The sequence below is a fragment of the Pleurodeles waltl genome, chromosome 6, assembly GCF_031143425.1.
Source record: "Pleurodeles waltl isolate 20211129_DDA chromosome 6, aPleWal1.hap1.20221129, whole genome shotgun sequence".
Classification (NCBI taxonomy): Eukaryota; Metazoa; Chordata; class Amphibia; order Caudata; family Salamandridae; genus Pleurodeles; species Pleurodeles waltl.
The window spans coordinates 268,689,029-268,701,884 of record NC_090445.1 but is presented as its reverse complement, the minus strand read 5'-3'; the positions used below and the strand labels follow the sequence as shown (position 1 = coordinate 268,701,884).

The following is a 12,856-nucleotide window of genomic DNA, read 5'->3' as shown; positions in this document are numbered from 1 at the left end:
TGTGTTTCAGAGGGATAACATATTTTGTCATTTTAAACAGAGATAGGATAAGACGGTCACCTTGTGTGAGACTTAACTGAACGTGGAAGCCACGGCGCAGATAAAATAAAGGGCTTTGGGTTTTAGGCACAAGATGTTCATTTCTAGTTCTCAGACTATGGGCTGGATAGAAAACAACTGTACATATTTCCCCTTAGCCTTTTAGTGTTTGCTTCTCAATTGATTAGTTACTTTTTTATTTCAAGTGAACTACAGAACTGACAGAGGCACATAAAAATGTATAAGGGACTAATTCCCTGAGTTACCTTATGGCGCTGAATTGCTCCACTTGTGGATGGAAGACCTAGGGGGCCATCGCATGCTTCTCCCAATATAATTCACTCAAACTTCACTTTTTTTTTAAAGCAGCCCCTGTCCTTTTAAGGGGCAGAAGATGCTTTGAAAATGTTGTCATTCAGTGAATGCAAATGTAGCGACAGAGGTCTGCTGTACCTTACAGACATTTAAACCTTTCTTTGAAGCTATCTACGGGGAGTCACAAAAGGACTTCTGCTTCATACATAGTAATGCAGTAGGAGTTAATGCAACTCTGAGAACAGCCATTTTGTGATGTGACTCATTAGTACATCACTCAAATTACAACATGAAGGTCGAGTTATAATCCAGTTGGTGTGAAAAGTACACCAGGTGGTGTACTACCCTACCTTTACAGTGTGCCCTAAGCACCTTTCCTATTTTCTACTAACTTCATGAACTTGTGAGCATGTCTACTAATTCTATGTAAGTGAGACATCTAAGTCCCTGTAGCTGCCTACGAGAAACACACTTTCAACCTTCAGCGAAATATTTCAATCAGTACTTGAGGGTTAAGCATAGCTGTGAAGCAAGATAAGTACACGTGCACAGGCAATTGGTATTTTCTCCCACCCATACACCTTCTGCTGTGTGAACAAATGCTGGCATGGGACACCTCATTAAGGTTCTCTGGAAGCAGCTTTGTTGTGTGTGGTGTTTCAAAGGTGAGCTGATATAAATGAGCCACTCCATGATGTAGAAGAGTATATGTGAAGAGCATGTTTCTGCCACAGGGCTTTCATTATAACAGTCATAGTTTGCTGTTTCTATTCGTAGGGCAAGAATTAATTGGCTGTACGCTATAGAGGAAATGCTGCACAGTTCTTGTTGTGCTGTGGTAATTGCCTTGTCATAGGTGTGAAACCTGTGAAATATAAACAGCAGTTGTTGTGCACCTCTAGAGTAAAATAGTTTAGAACCACAGGAAGCAAAATAAACGTATGCCCACACTTATTGAGGTTTGCACAGACACCGAAGTGACGCGTCACAAATTACCTCTGAGCATGCAAACCTTTACAAGAGTAAGAAATAAATGTTATCTTTTGCAAGCCAGTTCTGGTGAATAGCTACACACACTCCTCTTCCTGCTGGAACACCTATCTGATTGGAATGTTGTGAGAATTTTTATAAAGCGTAAAATTTGGTTTTCCCTGTGTCCCTCCCTTATCATCCACACTGTTCATTACTTGAGCTGAATAGTCTACAGTGGGTTCAGTTGGACACTCTTCTTGCAACTATGGTGAAGATAAGAAGATAACAATCAACAGTGAGAAAGATTGTGCCCTTAATCACATGACTTTGCCTGATCATCTTGAAGAAACAGACTGATGGTGTCAAACAGCCATCTCAAACTGAACCTAGATAAAATCAAAATTACATGTGCCCACTTTTCTCTAGGCCCACCTCACCTATTGTAGCCCTCCAAGCCATGCATTAGTCCTTTCTACACAGTTAATTGTGAACCTGAAACAATTAATACAGTCCAACCTCTTTATCATTCTATCAGCAACGTAGTGGTAACTGTTTCTCATCATCATTGATTGCCCAGACAAATATTTTCCTCTTTACATCTTGATCTAGAGTTTGGTATTGACTGAAAATCATCTGATGTCCCTAGGAAATACTCAACATGGAGTAAAGTCTACCAGCATAAAATGATCTGAGCCTTGTTTGGAGTCAAGGGAGCTAGAGATGTCACTGGACTTGGATAAGAACAACCGTTTTTGTGTGAAGCAGATCCTACTTCAATGCCAGCTGCTGTATCCAAAAGGTGGGAGTGCAGAGTGAGTAGGGGAGACAGACAATGGCCTAGCGTGACCTGAGAGGCCAATGGGGCAAATTCAAAGGCTCTTTCCGCAGATGTGAAACTTTGGCACAATGACATTGGCCTACATCATGATAAGGTAATGCCCCTGGTGGTGTGAAACCCAAGGGATTGGATTGCAGTAGAGACATCCATGGTTCCACTGGAAGTTACCAGTTACCAGATTGGATTGCAGTAGAGACATCCATGGTTCCACTGGAAAGTACCAGTTACTAGAAAGCTACTTGGTGTCTATTCACAATACATTATTGAAACAGCAATGTTGGGAGAAAAATTGCCAGTTGTCCACATGCTTCAACAAACTACCACAGAATAAATAAAAATGCAAGTGTTGGACCTGGCTTTTTGACAGGGTCATCCCCAAACTTTTTGCCTCCTTCCTCCTATTTTTTCTGACCTGTTGTTGTTGGCTTTTGACCTCTGGGCACTTTACCACTGCTAACCAGTGCTAAAGTGCATATGCTCTCTGTGTAAATGGTACTATTGATTGGTTTATCCATGATTGGCTATTTAATTTACTTATAAGTCCCTAGTAGAGTGCACTATATGTGCCTAGGGCCTGTAGATTAAATGCTGCTAGTGGGCCTGCAGCACTGGTTGTGCCACCCACTTCAGTAGCCCCTTAACCCTGTCTCAGGCCTGCCATTGCAAGGCCTGTGTGTGCAGTTTCACTGCCACTTCGACTTGGCATTTAAAAGTACTTGCCAAGCCTAGAACTCCCCTTTTTCTAAATATAAGTCATCCCTAATGTGTGCCCTGGGTAACCCCTAGAGCAGGGTGCTGTGTAGGTAAAAGGCAGGACATGTACCTGTGTAGTTATATGTCCTGGTAGTGTAAAACTCCTAAATTCGTTTTTACACTACTGTGAGGCCTGCTCCCTTCATAGGCTAATATTGGGGCTGCCCTCGTACACTGTTGAAGTGGCAGCTGCTGATCTGAAAAGAGCAGGAAAGTCATATTTAGTATGGCCAGAATGGTAATATAAAGTCCTGCTGACTGGTGAAGTCGGATTTAATATTACTATTCTAGAAATGCCACTTTTAGAAAGTGAGCATTTCTTTGCACTAAAATCTTGTTGTGCCCTTCAATCCACGTCTAGCTAGGTTTAGTTGACAGCTCCTTGTGCATTCACTCAGACACACCCCAAACACAGGGTACTCAGCCTCACTTGCATACATCTGCATTTTGAATGGGTCTTCCTGGGCTGGGAGGGTGGAGGGCCTGCCCTCACACAAAGGACTGCCACACCCCCTACTGGGACTCTGGCAGACAGGATTGAACTGAAAGGGGCCTTGGTGCATTTCTTAGACACTCTTTGAAGTCACCCCCACTTCAAAGGCACAACTTAGTATAAAACAGGGCCTCTGCCCTACCTCATCAGACACTTGCTGGAGAAGAAACCTGAACCAGAAACTACATCCTGCCAAGAAGAACCGCCTGGCTGCTCAAAGGACTCACCTGTCTGCTTTTCTACAAAGGACTGCTGCCTTGCTGTTTGCCTGCTGCCTTGCTGAACTCTTGCCTGTCTGTGAAAGTGCTCTCCAAGGGCTTGGATAGAGCTTGCCTCCTGTTCCCTGAAGTCTCAGGACCAAAAAGACTTCTCTTTTTCTCTTGGACGCTCCGTGCGCCAAACTTTTCGACGCACAGCTTGTTCCGCGGCAAGAAGAACGCTGCACACCGACGCTGATCGACGCGACGCCTTCCGGACGACCGAAACTTTGACGCACGGCCTCGCAAGGACAACGCCGCCCGACTTCCAAGGAGAAATCGACGCGACGCCTGCCGTGAGATCGAAACTTTGACGCACGGCCCCGCCAGGACAACTCCGCCCGACTTCCAAGGAGAAATCGACGCGACGCCTGCCGTGAGATCGAAACTTCGACGCGCAGCCGGAAAACAAGCAGGAAAATCCACGCACAGACCCGGGACATCTGGTAATCCCCGCCATCCACAGAAAGAGACTGTTCGCGTGCCGGAAAACGACGCACGACTTCCCGCGTGAAAAATAACGACGCAAGTCCGTGTGTGCTGGGGATGAAATTGACCCTTTTTCCACGCATCTCTTCTTCTGTGGCCCTCTGAGGAGATTTTTCGCTCCAAACCAGGTACTTTGTGCTGAAAGAGACTTTGTTTGCTTTTTAAAGACTTAAGACATTCTTATATCACTTTTCAGTGATATCTTTATAAATTCATATTGCAACTTTGATCGTTTTGACCTGAAAATACCCAGATAAATATTATATATTTTTCTAAACACTGTGTGGTGTATTTTTGTGGTGTTATATTATGGTGTTGTATGATTTATTGCACAAATGCTTTACACATTGCCTTCTAAGTTAAGCCTGACTGCTCGTGCCAAGCTACCAGAGGGTGGGCACAGGCTGATTTTTGGATTGTGTGTGACTTACCCTGACTAAGTGTGAGGGTTCTTGTTTGGACAGAGGGCAACCTGACTGCCAACCAAAAACCCCATTTCTAACAGCAAGCATTCATTGAAGATAAGTCATTATGTTTGTCTGATATCGGGCAAATGTTGGGATGTATCACTTCCGACCCTTCATTGAAAACTCTCTTACCAACAACAATGATGCACAGATGAGCATGGACTGAGGGTGGCTCCATGGTGATTGGCAGTTCTCATCTAGTAAGAGATCAGATTATATGTCTGGATGCTTACATATTAATGTTTCTAGGTCTGGCCAAAAGTACCAGTCCTTAGACAGCCCATTGTAGGAACCAAGCAAAAACAAGATAAAGCTAAGTATCTTTATTCAGCTAGACTCCTCAACCGCCGTCTCACATCTCCAACATTCTAAGTGCATCCCATTATCCAGCATTTCAAGGTTACATCAGTGTGACATACTATTCACGGTATACATGTATATCTAGACTATAACACTAGAATACATTGATTAACTGTTAATGAACGCAACTATTGTTGAGTTTAATGCTTATCAATACGTTCCTAATTATAATGTGATTGAATACAGTTATATTCATAGATTACAACACCCATCTTGCCCGAATGTAATCTTGCGACTTGAAACCTATATTCAACAAAACCCAATATAATAACTCTGTTGTTTAGGTATTTTAACAATTCTTATGTAAAGGGTCCAGTCACCAACTCAGGGCAATTTACACTATACAAATGGAAATACATTTTGTGCTGAGTTGAGTCATGCAACTGGCTAGTCAAGGTGTCAGTAAATGAAGGCACTGGTGTGGTTTACTTGTGGAAAGGTGTGTTTAATAACTAGGGTTCCATGAGCAGTGAGAGCTAATGGTAGGAGGGTTTATTTATTTTTTATTTTTTACAAACGTGGATGTAGCGCAGAAACTATTCTAGCTCTAGAAACAGGAGCTTGAGGTCAAGAATTTCTGCATTTGTACCTACATGAGCAATTGGTTCCTCCGAGGAAGGTGATCAGTTTTCAAATGGGGAGTAGGCACACCCCCAACAGTTTGCAATCCCGGAATATTGCAATCCATGCCATGCTATTCCAGAATCTAGTACACCATAGCAGCTCTCATCAAATCAATTTATCTGTAGTGGGCCCGATTGGTGCCATTGTTTGGTAAACCATAAGTAATTCATTAACTCTTGACAGCGCTCTTGAAATCCCATGCAGGTCAGCATCACTTGGTAGACATCTCATCCTTGAAATCCATCTGCAGAGAGTGCAATTTAAGCACATGTCATGTGCTGAGTAGATCTAAGGAAGGATGAGCATATTTGCACTAGCACTGTCCAGAGGTGCCTGGTGTCTGTGGCAATGACATATGTAGTGCCAACATGGTTAAGGACTCGTACAATTAATATACAGGGAGGACTGTTTTCAACCATACCGCTTACTGTATATCTATTCACTTACTCTTGCCTTCCAGCTCACACTTCACCACAATTTTATATAGCTATTTTAAACTTCTCAGGAGAGTTTTGTTGCTTTAAAACTTCACAATGGCTGTACATTTTGTTTGACTGTACCTTGCAGTGCACAGGTAACATCAAAAGGCAGGAACATCTACATCAAGTATTTGCCCTTTAGGATCACGGCTAATCGTTGTCATGATTAACGAGTCCTCTACAGTTCTCATTAGATAAATGCAACGTAAAGTTCACATTTCGCTTCCGAACAGTATTCAGATCTATGACACCAGGTAGTCGGTTCTAAGGTTGGTTAATTAGCATACTACAGTATAATTACAAAGGGTACCTCTGCGGTGGTTGGTCCTGTTCAAGAACTCCGTTTCTTTGCCTGCGAATCACGAGCGCTGATCTCTGTGTTAATATGGAGAACATGAAAGAAAATGTGTGCTGAGCTGCATTACGGTTAGCTGTTCCGAACTTATAGTTTATAACATATGACAGTTTGACGCAACGCAATACGGCAGGGCAAATGTTTGAACTCCACACACATCAATTAGGTCAACATGTCTCTATGCCTGGGTCTTTTTTATTGGTTAAAACATGGTTCCATAATATTGTCACTGTTGCACATTCCATCCAAATGCCGCAAACACAAGTTCTTTCCAATGTGCTTTGGCACAAACATACAGTAGGTTCAGTGGTTTTGTTAATGCAGTTTCTCTTCAAAGATAGTGCCAGTGCTAGCAGGTGTTAGGCATGAAAATAAAACACAAGAAAGAAAGAAAGAAAGAAAGAAAGAAAGAAAGAAAGAAAGAAAGAAAGAAAGAAAGAAAGAAAGAAAGAAAGAAAGAAAAAAAGAAAGAAAGAAAGAAAGCAAGAAAGAAAACATGTGCAAAGCGGACAGAGGGCTACTGACCTAAACCCTCAATCTATCCGAACAGCGGCAAGTTGGAGTTTAGCTTTCCCACCTGATTTTAATAAAAGTCTCAATGTTTTTTCATCAGTACATACCCCAATAAATAATAAAAAAAAACAGCACTCATAAAATCAATCTCATATTTTAATGTGTTTTATAGCATAAGGAATGGCAAGAGCAGATTTTGCACCACTTTAAAAGAGTGAAACGTGAACAGAAGATAAATAATTTGTTGCTTGTTACAAAATCAATTTAACAAAAAGATAGAAAGTCTGACGGTTTTATTTTGGGTGGGGGCATGGTTTATGTCAATTGTGGGCAGCCCACACCCCTATATTCTTATTTCAAAATTCCTGTCTAGTGGTTCCCCTAAGAGTTAAGATAGTGGCAAAAGTAGATAATTCGAATGCTCTATTTTGTGGTAGTGTGGTCGAGCAGTAGGCTTATCAGAGGGTAGTGTTAAGCATTTATGTACACACACAGGCAATAAATGAGGAACACACTCCCAAAGACTTACTCCAGGCCAATAGGTTTTTATATTGAAAAATATATTTTCTTAGTTTATTTTAAGAACCACAAGTTCAAGATTTACAATTAATACTTTAAATGTAAGGTACTTCACTTAGATACTTTAAGAACTTTGAATGAAAACAATATCATATACAGTCTTTGTAAAAATGGCAATAAGCTATTTTCAAAGTGGACACAGTGCAAAAATCAACAGTTCCTGGGGGAGGTAACTAACGGTTAGTTTTGAAGGTAAGTAAAACACTTACAAGTCTCAAGTTTGGGGCATAGGCAGCCCACCGTTGGGGGTTCATGGCAACCCCAAAGTTACCACACCAGCAGCTCAGGGCCGGTCAGGTGCAGAGGTCAAAGAGGTGCCCAAAACACATAGGCGCCTATGGGGAACAGGGGTGCTCCGGTTCCAGTCTGCCAGCAGGTAAGTACTTGCGTCCTCGGGGGCCAGACCAGGGGGGTTTTGTAGAGCACCAGGGGGGACACGAGAAGGCACACAAAGTACACCCTCAGCGGCAAAGGAGCGGCCGGGTGCAGTGAGCAAAGCAGGTGTCGGGTTTTAGGTTGAAAACAATGAAGAGACCCAGGGTCATTCTAGCGTTGCAGGCAGGCACAGGGGGGGGGCTCCCTGGGACAGCCACCACCTGGGCTAGGCAGAGGGTCGCCTGGGGGTCACTCCTGCTTTGAAGTTCGGTTCCTTCAGGTCCTGGGGGCTGCGGGTGCAGTGTTGGTTCCAGGCGTCGGGTCCCTTGTTACAGGCAGTCGCGGTCAGGGGGAGCCTCTGGGTTCTCTCTGCAGGCGTCGCTGTGGGGGCTCAGGGGGGTCGTCTCTGGTTACTCACGGGCTCCTAGTCGCCGGGGAGTCCTCCCTGAGGTGTTTGTTTTCTGCAGGTCGAGCCGGGGGAGTTGGGTTGAGTGTAGAGTCTCACGCTCCCGGTGGGAAACGTGAAATCTTTGGAAGTTGCTTCTTTGTTGCAAAGAAGTAGCTGGTTTTGAACAGGGCCGCTGTTCAAGGGAGTTTCTTGGTCCTATAGTCCAGGGCAGTCCTCTGCGGCTTCAGAGGTCACTGGTCCCTGTCCGATGCGTCGCTGGAGCAGGTTTTCGAAGTTGGAGACAGGCTGGTAGGGCTGGAGCCAAAGCAGTTGTCGTCTTCCTCCTTCTCTGCAGGCTTGTAGATCAGCAGTCCTTCTTCTTTCTTCAGGTTGCAGGAATCTCCTTTCCTGGGATCTGGGGAGCCCCTAAATACTGAATTTAGGGTTGTGTTTAGGTCTGGGAGGGCAGTAGCCAATGGCTACTGTCCTTGAGGGTGGCTACACCCTCTTTGTGCCTCCTCCCTGTGGGGAGGAGGCACATCCCTAATCCTATTGGGGGAATCCTCCAAGCTCAAGATGGAGGATTTCTAAAGGCAGAGGTCACCTCAGCTCAGGACACCTTAGGGGCTGTCCTGACTGGTGGGTGACTCCTCCTTGTTTTTCTCATTATCTCCCCTGGACTTGCTGCCAAAAGTGGGGGCTGTGACCGGGGGGGAGGCATCTCCACTAGCTGGAGTGCCCTGGGGCATTGTAAAACGAAGCCTGAGCCTTTAAGGCTCACTGCTAGGTGTTACAGTTCCTGCAGGGGGGAGGTGTTAAACAACTCCCCCCAGAGCAGGTTTTGTTTCTGGCCTCAGAGGACACAAAGAACCTCACCCCAGGGGGTCAGAAACTTGTATCTCAGCAGCAGGCTGGCACAGACCAGTCAGTCCTGCACTGAAGGATTGGGTAAAATACAGGGGGCATCTCTAAGATGCCCTCTGTGTGCATTTTTTAATAAATCCAACACTGGCATCAGTGTGGGTTTATTATTCTGAGAAGTTTGATACCAAACTTCTCAGTATTCAATGTAGCCATTATGGAGCTGTGGAGTTCGTTTTTGACAAACTCCCAGACCATATACTTAATATGGCCACACTGTACTTACAATGTCTAAGAACAGACTTAGACACTGTAGGGGCATATTGCTCATGCAGCTATGCCTTCATCTGTGGTATAGTGCACCCTGCCTTAGGGCTGTAAGGCCTGCTAGAGGGGTGATTTACCTATGCCACAGGCAGTATTTTGTGGGCATGGCTTCCTGAGGGGGATGCCATGTCGACTTTGCCTTTTTCTTCCCACCAACACTCACAATCTGCAATGGCAGTGTGCATGTGTTAGGTGAGGTGTCCCTTAGGGTGGCACAGCATATGCTGCAGCCCCTAGGGACCTTCCCTAGTCACAGGGCCCTTGGTACCACTGGTACCTTTTACAAGGGACTTATCTGTGTGCCAGGGGTGTGCCAATTGTGGGAACAAAGGTACGTTTTAGGTAAAAGAACACTGGTGCTGGGGCCTGGTTAGCAGGGTACCAGCACACTTCTCAGTCAAGTCAGCATCAGTATCAGGCAAAAAGTGGGGGATAACTGCAACAGGGAGCCATTTCCTTACACCCAGCATTCCCCCACAGTTTCGATAAAAACACTGCCCTTCTTGTATGGATGGGCCTAATGTCCTTAACCTGAAAATGTCCAAGACGTAGTGTGTAAAAATCAACATTTCTTGTCATAAAACTAACCTGATTTGACCATGAGGTTAGCTGTGTTAACTGGCCCAGGCTCGCCACCATAAAACCTATCAATCCTACACATTTTTGAAAACTAGAGAATGAAAAGAGGCAATGGTGGTATACTTTCCATAGGTCTCATGAGGTTTTCTTACCCAGAATGCCATGCAAACCTCAAACTTTGCCTAAAATCACAATTTTTCCTTGCATTTTTGTGACATAATCTTCCGGATTTCACTGAGATACCTACATTTCCTGGGACCTAGTGTTACCCGATAAAAATGCTACCCCACTTGTGTGGCTGGGCCTAGTGACTGCAACAGGAATTTATAAATCTAGGGTCAAAGGAAATCCCATAGTGGAACTTCCATTGAACTTGGTTTTATCTGTACCTGTTGTAGGGACTAGGCCTAACCACCAATGTGGGGCAGTGTTTTTATTTGAATCTGTGGGGAACGCTGGGTGGTAGGAATTTTGTGGTTTTCTCCTGTTCCATGCAGTTTTCATCACAGAAATGTAAGGAAAATGAGAGATTTTAGATAAGATAGATGAGGCCTGAAGGGCATTGCGGGTAAGCAACACTTGAGGGATTCGTGCAAGGCACAGCACAGTAAAATCCCCTAGGTGTCAATTTTCCACAAATGTCTGTGATTGGTGGGTTTCCATGGCAGCAGCCTAGCACCACCCCAATTACATCAGCAACACCAAACACCAATTGCTTATCTCTCCACTTCAAGCTTTAGGGCCTTTGTGTGGTGGTCTCTTGGCCCACCCACACAAGTGGGATACCATTGTTACCAGGATACATGTTGGAACCCTTCGTGGTATGAAACATGTGGCGCTCCACAGATTCTGGAACTTCCATGCACAGAAGTGTGAGGAAAATGTATGCTTTTAGACAAAGTTTGAGGATTACAAATGTTTCTTTGTAAGAAAATCTGGCAAGAGCCATGCAAGTCACCACACCAAGGATTTCCCTACGTGTTTAGGGTTAAAAAATTTACAGGTCTGCTAGGTTTCCTAAGGTGCCGGCTGAGCTTGGGCCCAATATCCACATCTACCCACATTACAAAAAGAGGGTCCGTTTTGAGTAGAAAAATGTGATGTGTCCACAGCTGCAAGCAGATCTTTTCAAGAGTCAAATACTGCACCAACCTCCAAGCCGCAGCCAACACCTTCACCCCATCACAGGAACACTGCTACAACTGATCTAACTTATACAAAATAGAAAAGATCTACAGCAGCTTTTATCAACAATCAGAGCTGAAATATCTCATTACACACCTGACCATCGCCTATTGGGACTGAGAGCTTATTGATTGGAAAAGAAGACACAGCAGCGACCATCAAAGCAATAAACTTTGGGGCCCTAATGGACCCATGTAACCATCAACACAGAAGGACCACTAATCAGCAAAACCCTCACCCACATCATTAACACCTCCATCCAATTTGCCACCTTCTCAGAAGCCTGTTAACATGCCATAGTCAATGCTGGCTCCAAAGTGGATGATCTCCTTCCTTACAGGAAGAACACAGCAAGTCAGACTACCAGACTCCACATTTGATTCCAAAGATCTGATACATTGAGTCTCTCAGAGGTCATTGCTCAACCCAACCTTGCTGTATATATAAATAACAACACTTATCATCATCACCAGGTCCTAAGGCATCACCTTCATATCTTAAGTAGATGACACCCATTCACTTACAAACAAGTACACCACCAACAGAACCAACTTCTCTAACAACATGCTCAATGTAGCAGACTGGATGAGATCTAACTGACTGGAAATCAACTCTGACAATAGAGAAGTGCTGATCTTTGGGAGAAAGGATACTCCATGGGACGCTGTCTGGTGGCCAGCAGAGCTAGGGCCCACACATACTGACCACACCAGGAACCTGGGAATCATTCTGTATGACGAGCTTAACATGACAGCACAGGTCAATTCAGTGTGCTCCTCCTGCTTCCAAATTCTCTGCAAGATTTTGAAATGGCTACCCTGAGCACCAGACACAACACCGCATAAGCCCTCATCACAATCAGATTTAACTATGGCAATGCACTCAACACCAGGATTTCCAACCATCTCCTACACCGAATCCAAACTCTTCAGTAAGTCACAGTAGGACTCATCCTAAACCTCCCAAAATGCACACACATCTCACCACACCTCAGGGAGATCCAATGGCTTCCCATCCACAATTGCAGCAAATGCAAACTCCTCTGGCATGCATACAACGCACTGTACAACATCAGACCAGCATACCTGAACAACCGCCTTCACTTTCACCAACCCACCAGACACTTGTGCTCAGCTGCACTCTCACTTGCACCCGATCCCTGCATCTACAATAACATAGCATGAGGTCAGGTGTTCTCCTATATTGCACCCAGAAACTGGAATGACCTTTCTCAGCACATTAGGGGCTCGTCCTCTCTTCTTAAATCCTGCAAGAAGCTTAAGACCTGGCTCTTTGACTAACTCTGCAGGGCACAAAACCTACACCCTAGTCTTACATCTACACACCTGCTCAACTACTTGGATAGCTCCATGGGTGATTAGCTGCACCATCCAAATCCTAGTAACAGAGAACAACATAACATAACATGGCATAACATGACATAACATAATATGTTGATCCCTTTCCTGTCAAGTGCATTAGGCTTACCCACACAAGTGAGATACAATTGTTATTAGGAGACCTGGGGGAATGCTGGGTGGTAAGACATTTGTGTCTCCCTACAGATTCCAGAGGTTGTGGGGAAAATGTATGTTTTTAATCAAAGAT

At 44.4% G+C, this 12,856-nt stretch overlaps 1 long non-coding RNA gene across 1 annotated transcript in view; it reads right to left on the bottom strand.

The window, feature by feature from the left end:
• Window positions 1-12,856, bottom strand: part of LOC138301914 (uncharacterized) — a 339,283-nt gene that overhangs the window by 180,212 nt on the left and 146,215 nt on the right. The window contains exon 2 of the long non-coding RNA XR_011205161.1: window positions 6,397-6,461. This is a non-coding gene — a long non-coding RNA (uncharacterized lncRNA). The remainder of the gene's footprint in view (window positions 1-6,396; window positions 6,462-12,856) is intronic.